This window comes from Pelodiscus sinensis, chromosome 2, assembly GCF_049634645.1.
Source record: "Pelodiscus sinensis isolate JC-2024 chromosome 2, ASM4963464v1, whole genome shotgun sequence".
In the NCBI taxonomy this organism is placed as follows: domain Eukaryota; kingdom Metazoa; phylum Chordata; order Testudines; family Trionychidae; genus Pelodiscus; species Pelodiscus sinensis.
In genome coordinates this window covers 102,197,024-102,212,839 of record NC_134712.1, presented here as the reverse complement: position 1 = coordinate 102,212,839, position 15,816 = coordinate 102,197,024, and the positions used below count along the sequence as shown (strand labels likewise).

The window sequence follows — 15,816 nt, the reverse complement described above, 5'->3', positions numbered from 1 at the left end:
CTGATGCTACAGTCAGATTAATAGGCTTATGCTAGTAGCAAGCAGCCCTGTAATTCGAGGGTGCACTTTTGAAGGACATCTGCCAGTCTTCAACAAAACAATCTACTATAAAAACAACAAAAGTCCTAGTACAGGAAAAAAACAGCAAGCAAATGGTCTGGTAGCACTTTAGAGACTAACAAAACATGGAGGTGGGATCATGAGCTTTCGTGGGCACAGCCCACTTCTTCAGTGGGCTGTGCCCACGAAAGCTCATGATCCCACCTCCATGTTTTGTTAGTCTCTAAAGTGCTACCAGACCATTTGCTTGCTGTTTTTTTCTGCGACAGACTAACTCAGCTATTCCCTGAAGCTCTAGTACAGCAAGCATGTTTGCAGATCAGGAGAAATAGCAATGCAGCTGAGGAGAAATAGCAATGCAGCTGTTGGCTTTGCAAAAAATACAGATCTCTCTCAATGAAAACAGTGATGAATGCTTGTAACTTCAAGTTATCTTTTTTCTCCTGCCATATTTGTCCTTATTAGAAACTATGACTAATACTGTCTCATTAAGTACAAAAACAGAATGCATTATCTGAATATAGGCTAGTAACGAAAGACAAATCTCATGATCCTTAAAGAAAATTCAGACAATAGTGTAGGATGGCCCTTATTACTTAACAGTAGTAGAATACTGGGAAAGGTATCAGTCAAGTGCTTTGCAAAGATTGGCTACCAGCTCTTCTTCTCTGTTATCCCATGGGAGGAGGTGTGTCTAGCAGTTAGAGTAGCAATCTAGGATTCGGAGTTCCCAAGTCCCAAGGCCCTGATACAAAATCACCATGGGATACTGGACAGGGTCTCTTAACTTCTTTGTGCCTCACCTTTCTTATTATGCCCATTTCATAGATCAAAAGTTTCAAAGTTATTGTGAAAGCTAATTAATTAACATTTAATACGGTGCTTCTAAATTTGGCTCAGAGATGCTGTTTCAGTATAGGCATGACAACCCTGGTTACTTACAACAGCCAATCCGCTGTCAGAAGGGTAAAAAAATAGTGAATTACACTCAATTTCAAACAGTATATTTAATTAATAAAAATTATTTTTAAAAAAGAGATTAGAAACAGCAAGTGAGTATACCAGTACTATGCAACTAATAGAAAAACAAATTAAAATAATGTATTGCTTAAAATTGGAAAATAAAATAGGTTCAAATAAAAGGAAGGAATTAAAACAACTGAGTAAAACAATAAGACAGGGAATTGTGCAAACCTGCCATTATGAAACAGGATTGGAACCTTTTCACTGAGTAGATAACAAGGTAGGCAGATTAGAGGGTTCAAAGCAACAGTGCCATGGCCTGAAGCCACTGGTTCCATGAGCAGGCTGTTAATCAGGTGTTTGTTCCTTAGAGTATGTCTACACAGTAGGGCTAAAGTTGAATTAAGCTATGCAACTTCAGCTACGTCGATTGTGTAGCTGAAGTCAAAATAGTTTATTTTGGCTTTTTGGTGCTGTCTACATAGCAGGAAGTCGACGGAAGCCCACTCTTTCTTCAGTTTCCCTTATTCTTTGTGAAATGAGGGTTACAGGAGTTGGAGTACGAAGTCCTCCGCTCAACATTATTTCAAAATAAAGTCTTGCTGTGCAGACATGCACTATGTTATTTAGAAATAACGGCAGTTATTCCAAAATAATGCTGCTGTGTAGACATACCTTTAGTGAATTAGTGTCAAATGGAAGCACAGGGAGGTTTTGATGAATGGAACAACAGAAATACAGAATTGAAGGTATGTCTGCACTATCAAGAGATTGGTGCTGCAGTGATCTATCCATAGGGGTAGATTTAGCAGGTCTAACAAAGACATGCTAAATAATCTACTACTGATTGCTCTCCCGTCAACTCTTGTACTCCCCTGGAATGAAAAGTCTATGGTAAGTCAGAAGGAGAGTTTATCTCTTCGACTCAGCACAGTGTAGACACCACAGGTAATTAACCTAAACTACACTGATTCCAGGTGCATAATTCTTGTAGCTGGAGTTGCATAATTTAGGTCAACTTAACCCCGTAGTGTAAACCTACTCTCAGACTAACCACCTATCTGTAATAAAATGGCAGTGGTTCACCAGAGTTAGCTCCAGGCAGGCCACCACTATATTTACCTGTATCCCTGCAGATACAGATGATTGTAGCTCCTATTGGCCATTGCTCACCCTTGACCAGTAGAAGCTGTGGGAAGCAGCGCAGACCGGGACACCACCTCCCACAGCTCCCATTGGCCAGGAACAGTGATCCACAGCCAATAGGATCTGCAATCATCCAGGAGATGCAGGTAAATATAGCAGCAGCGGACAACCAGGGGCACACCTGGGGAACCCGATCTGGCCCAGGGGCTGGTATTTGCCCACTCCTGCCTAATACAGTGTTTCTCATGCTTGGATCTCAATCTGCTTTACAAATGAGGTAAGTATCCTCTCTGTGTCACAAACAGGAAAATTGGGATACAGAAGTGAAATTATTTTTGTCAAAAATTACACAATTACTCAGTGGCAGTGTTGACTGGTTTGCTTGTCTGAAAGAGAATCAGTCTAGAGATTCATGTCCCCAAGGCACATCTATCCTCAGGCTTCATCATCCCCAAGACAAAACTAGCAAAGGTGTATGGGTGCAAACAAATGAGTGTATTTATTTAACCAAACAACAGTTACTTAAGGTAGGACAAACGTGAACAGGTAACACTATAAGGACTCCCAGCTTAGATGGAACAAAGGTAAATAAGGGCTATACCCAATGGTATGCTGACTGTGACCGAGGGTATGATCCTCTCTCAGGACAGAACCCCAGTGAAGGAAGTGGATGATCAAAGGATCTCTACCATATCATGCCACTCTAGGAGGACCCTGTGACCAGGACTGGCTCTGGACTTCAGGTAGGTTTTGACTCTACTGCAGCAATGACTCTCCCATTCTTCCTTCCTGTGTCATCATGGGTGCAAGTAATTCCTCAAAGGATGGCAGTTGGCAGCTCACCCTCATGTGCAAGTAAGATACCTTCCCTCAAGCAGTAGGTGCGGTGATGTTTTGTCATGCACACCTGAGGCAATCTGGAGACCTCTGGCAGCTACAGTGCTCTTCCCCATAGTAGGCAGCACCACCAGGATTCTGTCACTCTGATGGGCAGCTCTGCCACACTTAATATACCCAAGGGTTACGTCTAGATTGCACCCCTTTTTCGTAAGAGGGATAAGGGATCTTTCGAAAAAGGCATTATTTTCCGAAAGATCCGTCTCTAGACTGGCGCTTTTTTCCTGGCAAAGCTCCGTGCTGGAAAAAAGCGGCAGCCATTTTTATGCTAATGAAGCGGGGAAGATTTAAATCCCCGCTTCATTAGCAATTGCGATATGTCTAATTTGCATTCCTTTTACAAAAAAAGGGATGCAATCTAGATGTAGCCAAGTAGTTGCTGGATAGAATTGGCTCTGGTGGCCAGTCTACTTTCCCACCATAGAGGAAAAGGATGCCAACATGTACGCAGTGGGGGAACAGAAGGACAACCAAAATTAAGGCCAGGTTGTTGTTTGCTAGATTCCAAGATGGCGCATGTATAATATTATATGCAAAAGTTTTCCCCCATACAGCATAACTCAGAATAAAACTCAGGTCCCCCCTGACAAAAGGTTTAGTTTGCTGCCTTATCTGCAGGACCTTTGGAATTGGAAAAGGTTCAGAAAAGGGCAACAAAATTTATTAAGCATATAGAACAGCTGCCATATGAGGAGAGATTAATAAGACTAGATTTTTTTCAGTTTGGAAAAAGATTCCTACGGGGGGAGGATATGATAGAGGTCTATAAAATCATGACTGGTATGGACAAAATGAATAAAGAAGAGTTATTTTCTCCTTCCCATAACACAGCAACTAGGGGTCACCAAATGAAATGAATGGGTAGCAGGTTTAAAACAAACAAAAGGAAGATTTTCCTCACACACTGCACAGTGAACCTGTGGAACTCCTTGCCAGAGGATGTTGTGAAGACCAAGACTTTAACAGAGTTCAAAAAAGAACTAAATAGATTCATGGAAGATAGGTCCACCAATGGCTATTAGTGTCCCCAGCCTGTGTTTGTCAGAAGCTAAGAATGGACAATGGAGAATGGATCACTTGATCAATAGTAATCACCCGTTCTGTTCACGCCTTCTAGGGCACCTAGCATTGACTACAGTCAGAAGACAGAGAACCAGGCTAGATGGACCTTTGGTCTGACCCAATATGGCCATTCTTTTGTTCAGGCACAAAATAAAACACGCAACCTTTGTGAAATAGTAGAAGGTAGTTCAAAGTAATTTAACATATTACAGACGGAGAAGGCAGTTTCCAGTGCTATGAGTGTTATAGGGACTGTTCAGTGGTCTAAGATTAAGAACCGTGACGGAGAAGTTTCCTTACATAAGGGGTTTGAAGTTATTAAGGAGGCTCATAGTAATGAAGTAAGCCTGTCTGTCCCTCAAACCTTGAGTATCTGAACTGCAATCCCTTCAAACAGGCAGATATAGCTTCATACATGCCCAAGTCTACAGTTAAGTGACACCCTCATCTTGACCACACTCCCTTTCTCCCTCAGCTGCACACTACTGAATGTGCAAGAGGTTATATTAAACCACAGGCAGAGGGACTATCGTGCATAAAAGGGTGAGTTATTAGGGAGAAAGGCATACGGTTTTGGTTACTATTTTGACACAAGCTTCCTCCCTCAGTAGCAATCCCATTTGTGAGGCCGGGACATATCTTTGCTGCAGCAAATTAGCACTGCTCGCTATGGCCCCAATTCAGGAAAGCATTTACCCGTGTGATTAAATACATCCCTGTTCAGCAAAACCCTCAAGCACCTGCTAAGCCTCATTGACTTCCACAAGGCTTACATTGTTTGCCCTATTGGCCTCTTTCTCAATGCAAAGAATTATGTAGTCACCACAGAAAGCAATCAAGTGACAAAAGATACGCTCTTCAGCAAGATGGTGCTGAGTTTTGAAAGCCTCCATTGTTCAGAGTGGCTTATTGGCCATACTGTGTAATCGTTGCTATTAATTCAGTTTCTTCTATCAATAATGCTGCTGCAGCTGCTTTTCTCACTGTACAGAAAACTGCAGAGCAATAAGATCCCTTCCACAGCTGAACCAAAATGAGAGTGTCTGCCTCATTAACTGGGAAACAATATTACGCTCTAATTGGTTCAGAAGAGGAGGCAAAAATAGACGACAAATGTGTTCACTTTTACAAAATCATTCAGTTAAAAAAAAAAAACATATTTGCTTATGTTGCCACTACTTTCTAACAAACAAAGCCTGTAAGCATTAGTTATCTCTTTCTGCAGCCATAGCTCACAGAGACAGTTCACTCTCTGAAAAGATGTTAGAAGTGACAAAGCCTCTCAGACATATGGCATAGGTGTCTGCAGATGCCAGGAAAAGCTAGAGGAGCTCTTGTTAGCTATCTGGAAGCAGTGGTAGCCACAAATTTCTGTGTCCTTTAACAAGAAACCCGCTTAATGGGTATAAAAGAGAAGAGCGCACACACAACATATTTTTTGGCATACTGTATTAAGAACATCAGAATGGCCATAGTGAACCCTCTGTTGCCAGAGGCATGTAAATTAGACATACCGACATAGTCAATGAAGCCGGGATTTAAATATCCCGGGCTTCATTAAAATAAAAATGGCCACCACGCTGTGCTGGCTCAGCTGATCATCGGCACAGTGCGGCAGTCAAGATGCAGATCAGTCGACAGGGAATGCCTCCGCTCCCTTATGCCTCGTGAAACAAGGTTTACAGAAGCAGTCAACAAAGGCGTTCCCTGTTGACCGACCCACATCTTGACTGCCGCACTGTGCTGACAATCAGCTGAGCCAGCACAGCGCGGCAACCATTTTTATTTTAATGAAGCCAGGGATATTTAAATCCCGACTTCATTGACTATGTCGGGTAGTCTAATTTACATGCCTCAGGCGAAAGAGGCATGTAGTCTAGACATACCCCAATAGTCTGCTGTTACCAGCACTCCTCACCAGATACTTCACAAGATAGACAATTATGGAAAAAATCTGTCCAGAGAGGAGGTTTCTTCCTAGCTTTGGGCAGTTATTTGATTCCCCCCTTGAAGCATGGCGGTTACATATTTTAGTGCTGTGTACAGTAACTGTGTTGGTTGTTTCTCTGACAGGAGGAAAAGACAACATGCAAAACCCTGTTTTTAATCAGTGCAGTGATTCTAATTTGAGCCTTTTCCACCACACCACCCCACCCCCACTTAGTAAGTACAATGTAAGTACTAAATGGTGTTAATGGTGAAAGTTTTAGATTGCTGTAAAATTATACTCTATTAGCCAGTAACCATATCAGAACATCCTTTGTTCTGGATTTAAAACTAGAAAGTGTAGTTTTTAAGGCTCTACCTATTATGTACAAGGTCCTTACAATGCCCAGTTTTGCACTTCACATCAATAAGGATTGTAGGATCAGACACACAAGGCCGTGTTTTGATTTCACATCACTGTAAAATAGCAATAACTTCACTTAATGGATTTACATCACCTTAAAACCTATGGCTATGTTTACACTACAAATTACTTCAGCATAATTTGCACCATTTGGGCTGTGAACAATCCACACCCCTGAGCAACATAAGTTACATTGACCTAAGTACCTGTGTGGAGAGCGCAATGCCAGCTGGAGAGCTTCTTCCACTGATGTAGCTACTGCCTCTCTCACAGAAGTGAAGCCTTTAGCCAAGGGGAGAGTTCTCTCCCATCAGTTTAGAGCATCTTCATCAGAAGTGCTACAGCTGCTGTAGTCAAAGCCTATGTAGTTAACAGAAGTTGCAACTTTAGATTTTGCGCACACAAAAACCAAAAAAATTAAATCTTCAGGCCAATAGAAATATTTCCATGGTGAGTGTGGGAGAAACCTAATGGAAACATTTTAAAATTAACAAAGACTTTCACTGGTCTGAAATCCAAGCATTCTGATGATTCATGAGACCCACAAAGCAAACTGGCTGAAGATTACTGACTACCTGTGTCCCTAGACATGAAAATTACTAACTCACTTCCTTTGTCCAGGATGAACTGCAAAAAGTAAATCAGAATGAATAGCAAGCTGGTAAAGTAAGCTGGTAAAATAATTGGTAAAATTCTGTTTTAAAGCACTGTAGCACAGAGGACTTTAAAAAGTAATCCCATGCATAACCTATCCTTTTAATACAGTTACTATGTGGGAAAATACATCTTTTCCAGTAAAAGTGGCATTGATATCAGAAAAGCAGCTACTGTTCATTTGTCCATAATAGTTTATGCCCTGATCCTGTAACAAGTACCATGCAGACAAATTCCTGAGCCTATCTGGAGCTCTTTGGAAGATCAAGCTGTCATTGCTGAACTTGCATTGAAATAAAGGGACTTGCATCAATAATAAAATGAAAGGAATTCAATCAGTCACTCTCATGGAACTTAATACAGGGTTATTAGCTACTGTATTCCTTTCAACATGATTGTGATAACCACAAAATCCTCTAGGAATCACTTACCCACCTCTTCTTGTGCTGCTTTCTACCCCCTACTTCTCTTCAGTGTGCTGCCTAACACCTTTGTTTTGTTTAAGTACCATGCACATGACTCCCATTTGAAATATAAGTATTGGACAAATCTTTTCATGTGCAGGTTTGATTAGAATCATCCAGAACTACAGCAGACGGGCAATATATTGTGAATTAGAGATTTTATGTGTGTAGGTACATGAATTATCATGTGATATGTTAATTTTTGAGCACCTAAAAATATAATTATCTGGGGCACATCGCTGATGTAAATCTAAAAATTATCAGGAGAGAGGAATAACATTACCACTCTGCAAACACTGCAGGGTTTTTTTCCTCTAATCTTATTATACTTGCACTTTAATGAACAGCATTTTAGAAACTAGTCTATCAGCACTGAAATAAGGAGGATTCAATTACTAATACAGTTTGATCAAATAAACCTAATAGAGGAAACTCCCATCATACCTCCAGCAACATAGAAAATATAATCCAACCAATAAGCTCAAGGTCAAAAAGAAATGACAAGGTACTGACCCTTCCCTGAAACATGTCAATGTAAGGATTTAAAAACTAGAGCTCTGACTTCCATTTATACAAAGGTGCTTTTAATACTGCTGTGGCACACTTTATGGCCCCTTTACACTGAATCAGAGGGTTGTCAATTGTTCAGCATTGTATTGCAAATCAAATGCATGGGTTGTTGGTGTAGCTGGACTGGAGGAGGCAGGCCTCTAGATCCACCTACAGATCCACCCCCTCTGCAGAGACCCTACCCCCCACAAGGAGGAGAGGAGGCAGAGCAGTGCGCCGAGCACCCCCTCACACACACACACACACAGGGAGAGTGAATAGATGGGAGAAGGCACATGTACGCACCCAAGCCTCCCCAGCCCTTGGAGCACTGGGGAGGAAAAAGGCCATGTGGTTCCAGCCAATAGCACAGGGAGGGCAGGCACTGGAGGCAGGAACACTCCATTCCCAGATTGTCTACAGCAGGCGTTCTGGGGGCGGAGTGTGGACAGGGCTGTGCCTGGCTGTTTGGGAAGGCCAAGCCATATTCACATGGTCTTTGGTGGTTTTCTTAAAAGGGCTAGCTCTTGGAGGCATGTTGTTACCTACCAGCTCTGTGTTCTTGGAGAACGAGGGCACGGTACTCATGAAAGACAGAGGAGGACACACCTAAACCCCTCTGGACAAGGATGATAGGATTAAGGGAACGCCCTCTATCCTCATCTGCATCGAAGATGGGACAGACATCTCCACTGAAGGAACACCAGCCATAGCCAGGAATGATCCGTTTTTATTGTCTAGCAAACAACTTTAGCGTATTCCCTTGAATCATCTGTTTTTATAATTGGCTTGTAATGTTTCCTCACAGCCATTTTCACATCTCTTCCCTTTTATAAATTACAAGCAACAAAGCCACAAGGAGCAGACCTGACTTTGTGTTCAGAAAAGCTGCCACTTTTTATTGCATCGCAGAAGCTATGGGTAGAATTTTCAATGCACTCCTCCACATGGAGATAATTCGGCTGCCATTGAAGTCAATTGTAAAAGTCTAATTCAGCTACTGACTTCAGTGTACAATGACATCAACATTCTCTCTTTTCCTTGCCTAGCATTGATGGGAACAAAGGACCCTCAATTTTGAAAAGTGTCTACCTCAACTGCATGGAGAGTAGGGGTGTGAGGTAGTAGCATCCCCCTACGTACACACACACACATACACTGCTGTGTCACCAATAAACCCTCCATGCTCACTTCCACCAATGGTCATATCTTAGCAAAGAGAGTCTGCAAAGGAATTCAGTGAGAGAAAGAGAGCAGACAGAACTGCCACCCTGCACAGCATGTTTCCCTTCCACACAGATGGAAGATTTTATTGTGAAGTGCATTTACATGTACTACTATTCTGAGGAGCTACAAATCCACTATGGTGTGAGCTTCCTTTGATGGATGAAGGGGAAGAAGAGAGGCCAGCAGCACAGAATTGCTAGATCACTAAATATGTGCCAAGAAAACCCAAAGTATTTGACCATTGTTTCCATACACCAAAGATCTACTAATAACTGTCCTAGTTATGCCCTTCAGTGGCAAGCATCCCATACACCAGCACCTCAGCTGGCTTAGACATTCTTTTTCCCCTTTTAGGATTATTAGTGGCTCATTCCTTTCTTTTTCTCCTTCCTTTTCTCCCCCATCTTCATTTACACATCAGCTCCTATTTTCTAAGCTCCACACTGAGTTGGGTGGGTACAGCAAGAGAGACTCTCAATTCTGCCCAACCCTCATGTAAGAACTGAGAGGTAGTTAAGTGTGGGAGAGGAGGTTTGTATGTTTGTCTTCTCCCCCACACATTCCAGTGCCATTCCAGTTCTCATGCTAGCGCAGGGCTAGTTGGGATGGCCTCAAAATATTTAGAAAGGCAAGCAAGCTACATTGCCAAAGAAGGCATCAATCATGCTTGGTTCTCCACAGTCATTCCCACTGGTGCTGGACTGACACACCTGTCTTTCCTCATTCCTTTTCCCCTCAACCTGGCAAACAAGTCAGGAGACATCAGTGGCCCCCTGACGACAAATGCCTTGCCTCTTTATGTCAGGGGTAGTTACTGCTTTAACTTCCCATTAGGGCTATGTCTACATTCGCAGCTTCTTGTGCGAGTAATATGCAAATGAGACTAAGCATGGCATATCGCCAAGCCTCATTTGCATACCTAATGAGCCACCATTTTTTTCAGATGAGGCTTTTGCACAAGGATTGTCTACACTGTCCCTTCTTATGCAAGAAAAACCCTCTTGCACAATGCTGTTCTTCCTGAAAAGTAAGACCCAAGTGAAGAGTCCTCCTCTCATTGAGCTATGCAAGAGCAGTGAAAGGAAAATATTTTGATATTTCCTGCAGCCCAGTCCAAAGTTAAAAAAGAAATGGAGGCTTATTCCAGTGACTTATCCTACAAGGAACAAAGTAAACCAGCCACTCCTAGTTCAACCACTTGCAAAGTCATACAGCTTGGTAGCATTAAACCCTGTCCTCCAGCACTTTCAGAAGGAGCTTTTATCTCAACCTCAGAGAATACTACGCTACATGCTTATTTTGAAATAATAGAGTGCGTGTCTACACAGCAAGCCCGTTATTTCAAAATCATTTCGAAATAACACTCTTCTTACTCCGACTCCTGAAACCCTCATTTCATGAGGAGTAAGGGAAGTTGAAGGAAGAGTGTTCATCCTTCAACTTCCTGCAGAGTGGACAGCACCAAAAGCCAAATTAAACTACTTTGACTTCAGCTACACAATTAACGTAGCTGAAGTTGCATATCTTAACTCAACTTTAGCCCACAGTGTAGATGTACCCTGAAAGCCCAGTGGATAGTATGTCACAACACAGGTGTTGCACTCTCTATTTCCTCAGGCCTGTATTAACCCCTTGGTTTCCTTTAGTGTGGGCTAAGCTGCTCTCCAGAAGCTTGTGTTTTGTTGATTTACACCTCCACACAGGTCTGCTGCACTCCACTCTGCCACAGCAAGAGGAAGTCACCAAAGACATCAGTGAGTGAGTGAGTGTGTGTATGGCAGTAATATGGAAGGACACCCCCAATATATTTGTCTCATTTCAGCTCTGAGCTTGAATGTCCTACCACTGGCTCCCAACATTGGCATGCACACGGGGTGTGCCGGGTGTGCCCAGGCACACCCTAACGTCTGGGGCCAGCCAGCAGCTCCTGGAGGAAGAGGGGGATTTGTGATGGAGTGACACAGCCTCTCACTTTAAATTCCACACAGCCATCTACTGGGCACTGTAGGGCAAAGAAAGCACATATTCAGCGTCCTGAAATGCTGCGCAACAGGCGAGAGGGGAAATGCCAGGAACTTTAAAACCCAACGGCCCAGCTCCAAAAGCAGCTGGGTCCCGACTGCAGACAGCGGCCCGAGCCATTTTTGCAGCCCGGGCTCCACCCTACAGCACCGCACGGAGCCCTGGGGGTGCCCCTGCCTGTCCCAGCAGCACCATGCGGCACCCTGGGGGCACCCCCATGCATGCTGGCAGCACCCGGTCCTGCAGCACCATGCATCCCCGCCCAGCTCTGCAGCTTGGGCTGGCTCTGACTCCAGCCCTGCAAGCTCTAAGGCAGAAGCTGAAAGTAAGGAAGGGGGTGGAAATAAGAGGAAGGGGTGGGAGAGGAAGGGGCTTTTGCGGTGGCGGAGGGTGGAGGAGGAAGAAAGGGGAAGAGGTGGAAGGGGCTTGTACGGAGGGAGAAGGTAGAGGAGAAAGAAAGGAGAAGGCACCAAAGGGACAAGGTAGAGGAGACACAAATGCTAGGGGGGGAAGTGGAGACAATGAGGAAAAGGGCAGGAGGGGAGGTGTCAGTAGGAGGGGGGACAGGGTAATGCTGGAAGAGGAGAAGGTAAGGGCATTGGGGATTGGAGGGGGAGGTGCTGGGAGAAGGCTTGACAGAAGGGGTGGGAATGAGGAATGTGGGGTTGGAGCAAATCATATGTGAGGGCACAGGGGCATGAGGGGAATGGGGGCAGAGAGTGGTGATGGGGTGGGCATCAGGGAAAAAGAGGGCAAAGGGGGCAGGGGCAGTGAGGGAAGGGGGAGACACCAGGAGGGTGCAGGGGTAAGGGAAGGTGCAGGTGCCAGGGGATTCTAGGGGTGAAGCAGAAGGGCAGACACCTGCAGGGGAGGGACCAGCACCAGAGGAGAAAGGCAGGGCAGGTGTGTAGAGGGAGGTGTTAGAAGAGGGGTAGCTCACTTGATCAGAGTGGGGCTACTGGAGGAGTGGGCACAGGGAGGAGAGAAGGGCTGGTGGGGGGGCAGGTCTCAGGAAGGCTGAGGGCAGTGAGAAGGGCAGGAGTCAGGACAGCAGAGGCGGGTGAGGGGTTGGGGGGAAGCAGGCACCAGGGGAGTTGATGGAGCAAGGGGAGGAGATGGCAGCAGAGTGGAAAGGTAAATATTTATTAATAACTTGGGTGCCACAATGGCACATCCAAACAAGCCACATGAATTTAGTACTGGTGCACAACACAAAATTCATTCTGCTCTTAGAGGGAATGCTTCCCTGCCCCCCAGCCTCTCCACCCCCCGCATTAATGTCACACGCATTGAGTTAATGCAATTGCAGGATAGTTTCATGGGGGAGGGGTTGGTGGGGGCCAAACTAATCCCTACCAGTAGGAGGATGGTGGGAAAAGTCTTTGAGGGGTCACATAACACTTTTTACTTTTGGTCATGTGCCCATCTTGCCTGAGAGGGTTACCTCAAGAGGCGTGGCTAATAGGGGCCAGGGGCATAGTTAACAGGGGTCAGGGGTGTGGCTAATGGGGGGTCAAAGTACTTTTTTTTTTAAGTTCTTTGGATGCATACCCTAATGAAATGTACTGCACACGCCTATGGTTCCCAGCCTCAGAGGAAGAAAATACAGTTTACAAAGAACATATCCAAAGGCACAGGTACTTAAAATGAGTTAGTCTGAAAGGGACTATCAAAAAGGTCACTTTCTTATACCATACACCCTATTCAGAGCCAGAAGAGACCTCCCCCGCTTTATTTTCAACACATTTTTACATGACTAAGGGAAACTGCAATTTTATCTCAGAGATGATTTTTAATGTGATGGCCTGTGAGCGTATAACAAAGATTAAAGGAAAAACAGACACAAAAGGTAAATGAAAAGCTGGCAGTTAGAGCAAAGCTGTGTAAAGATACCAGTTTTCATGTGAGAATTCTGAAACTGTCATGAAACTATCACTGAACCATGCTACAGCAGCCAATACACCTTCTACTGCAGCTGCAACATTTACTTTTCACACCCCCAAGGGGAAAATTTGTGACTCTTCCCTTATTTGCCTCAGTATAGACTGTAACCAATTTCCTTTACTCCAGCCCCCAAGCTGGAGCTGCATTTTGTTTTAATTTCACAGAGGGAAAAGTCACAGAGAAACCATACAATACTTTGATTTTTAGGAAGGAAGTGCTAATTACAACCCAGTTAATCCACTTCTTTAGTCTAGTCTTGACCATCAGGAGGAGAAATCTCTCTGCTTCTGTTGACTTTCCTTGAAATAAATTATAGAATGAGTCATAGAAAGGAGAGAAAAGAAGTGAGACAATGTGATTGATTGCAGCAGAAAAGCAGTGTACCCGCTGGGACAGACTGGAAACTTAAATAAAAAAAGAGAGAGATGGGGTAAAAGGGACTAGCCAGTGGCATAAATATTCCTTGTCAGGTTTAAGAAGACAAAAATGAATAGATGTTGGACACTTGATGAAGAAGACACTTTAACACTTTCAATATAAAATAATATTCCTTAAAACAAAACAGTGTAATTGTTTAACTTACCTCTTTTGGAGTCATTGATACCAGTGCAAGGTGAGTGTGATGTTTTCTGCTCTTCTGAATGACAACATAAGGTTCAAGGTAGTGAAGAGTAAGGCCCACTCTATCTGGGCTACCAACAGAGATACCATACTCTGATCTGGAAAACCCTTAGCACAGGCTAAAGGAAGCTGTAAGGATGTTTTGAGGAGATTGGGGGAGGGGGAGTTGCGGGGGAGCTGACTTCTTTAAGTATAGGGATGATTGAAGCAATCTGACTTTTAAGAAGAGATTAAACTTTGTCCCAGATTTAAATCAAACTTTTTTTTGAGGTTCAGAAATATCTGCTTAGCTGCCTTGTAATTTTAAATGTGTGTATGCCTCAACACTTCCTTTTGTAGAGAAGCAGAAGTATTGATAACCTGTGAGACTAGTTTATTTTTAACAAACCCAGAGACGCTGAAAGAGCTGTGAATATCACAAGCATGTGTGATCTTGCAAGATTAGCAGCCTCAGGTAGTTCAGAAACACATGTTCCTTTTTTCCAGGGTGCTTAAACTAACCAGTCTCAGGTGTGTCCATTGTGATTCAGTGAAAACTCAAGGAGCACTCTGTCCCTGGACTTTACTATGGTTTGATAACATTGGGTTCTCTTCTGGGACAATCCATTCCATGTTTCCTCTGCCCTGTTCACCTATTCTTTCTCAGGAATGGATGGTCCTGTCATCAGGTGCTAGGGGTGAAACAGGAGGCTATTTTATGACTGGTTTCCTATTTGGGCAAATTATCTACTTGTTTTGAGTTGAGTAGGGCAAGAAAACATAGGTCACTGTCTCTTAGGTTGACCACATTGCAAAGGAGGAAATCTGAGAGCTGTGTGGTGGGAAGGAGTATTTGGGGAAAGCTTGTGGTGGCATTCTGGAAGGGGTACGTGGAAAAAGGAAGACAGGGGCAAAGACTAATACCACTTCTTTCCAGTCCACCCCTATCCATTTCCACTCTGTATGGACTGTCCCTTGTTAAAGTATGAAAAGGCAGGCACATTAAAATAATGGGTAAATCTGTAAGTGTAAAGTACTGTATTTATCTTGCATGTCAGAGGCTGAACTTCTTTTTCTCAAGATGGAATATGAAAATCTGACCAGCAGGATTGAAATAGATAAAGAACCTACAGCCCACTACACTATAGTCATAAAAGTCAGTCTGCACCCTTACTTCAGGTAAGCTATCTCATAGAGACAATGAACGAGCAGTCTTGTGGCACCTCAGAGGAGCTTAGGTGCCACAAGACTACGGATTGGTTTTTAAAGTTAAAAGGCTAACATGGCTACTCCTTTGAGACTTTATCTCCTAAAGAGGCTGTTCTAAGTTCTCTTAGGATTCAAGGACACCTCACAGACTGCTTACTGTGCAGGTTGGAGGCACCAAATTAATCATGAATGAAGCAAAGAGAATTTGCTATTTGTAGCCACACACAGCACTATTTAAGGTCCAACATACAGTTCTGCAGCCTCCCATTAAAAGGACAGGTAAACACACTACCTTTTAGTGTTCATTCAGTTTTTAAAATACTATTTCCCTCGAGGTTGGTTGGTTTGTTTTGGTTGGCTTCCTGTTGTTTGTTTTAGGTATTTATTTGTCTTCTAATTTCATTGGGCCAGGTTGCTGGTCTCCCTTTCCTTCTCGCTAATGGGAGGGAGCTTTCGTTTTTACAGGCATTTAGAAAGGAAAAAGAGAATGATTGTGGTAAGGAGAAAGGGGCTGACTGGCTGAAACTAAATGGAGGTGGAGAGCCACCCAGAACCACTCCACAATAGGCTGAGCCCAGCCAGTTTTGCAATGTGGTGATCGATACATTGCCTATGCAGCTTCTAAGGTGGATGTCCTATGAAGCATTAGCCAAAACTAAAACCTTCCTT

General features: G+C 43.6%; 1 long non-coding RNA gene across 1 annotated transcript in view; it reads right to left on the bottom strand.

Moving 5' to 3' along the window:
• LOC102447874 (uncharacterized) overlaps window positions 1-14,277 on the bottom strand; it is a 198,183-nt gene extending 183,906 nt beyond the window's left edge. Inside the window, exon 1 of the long non-coding RNA XR_012900988.1 lies at window positions 13,922-14,277. This is a non-coding gene — a long non-coding RNA (uncharacterized LOC102447874). The remainder of the gene's footprint in view (window positions 1-13,921) is intronic.
• Window positions 14,278-15,816: the final 1,539 nt, after the last annotated feature.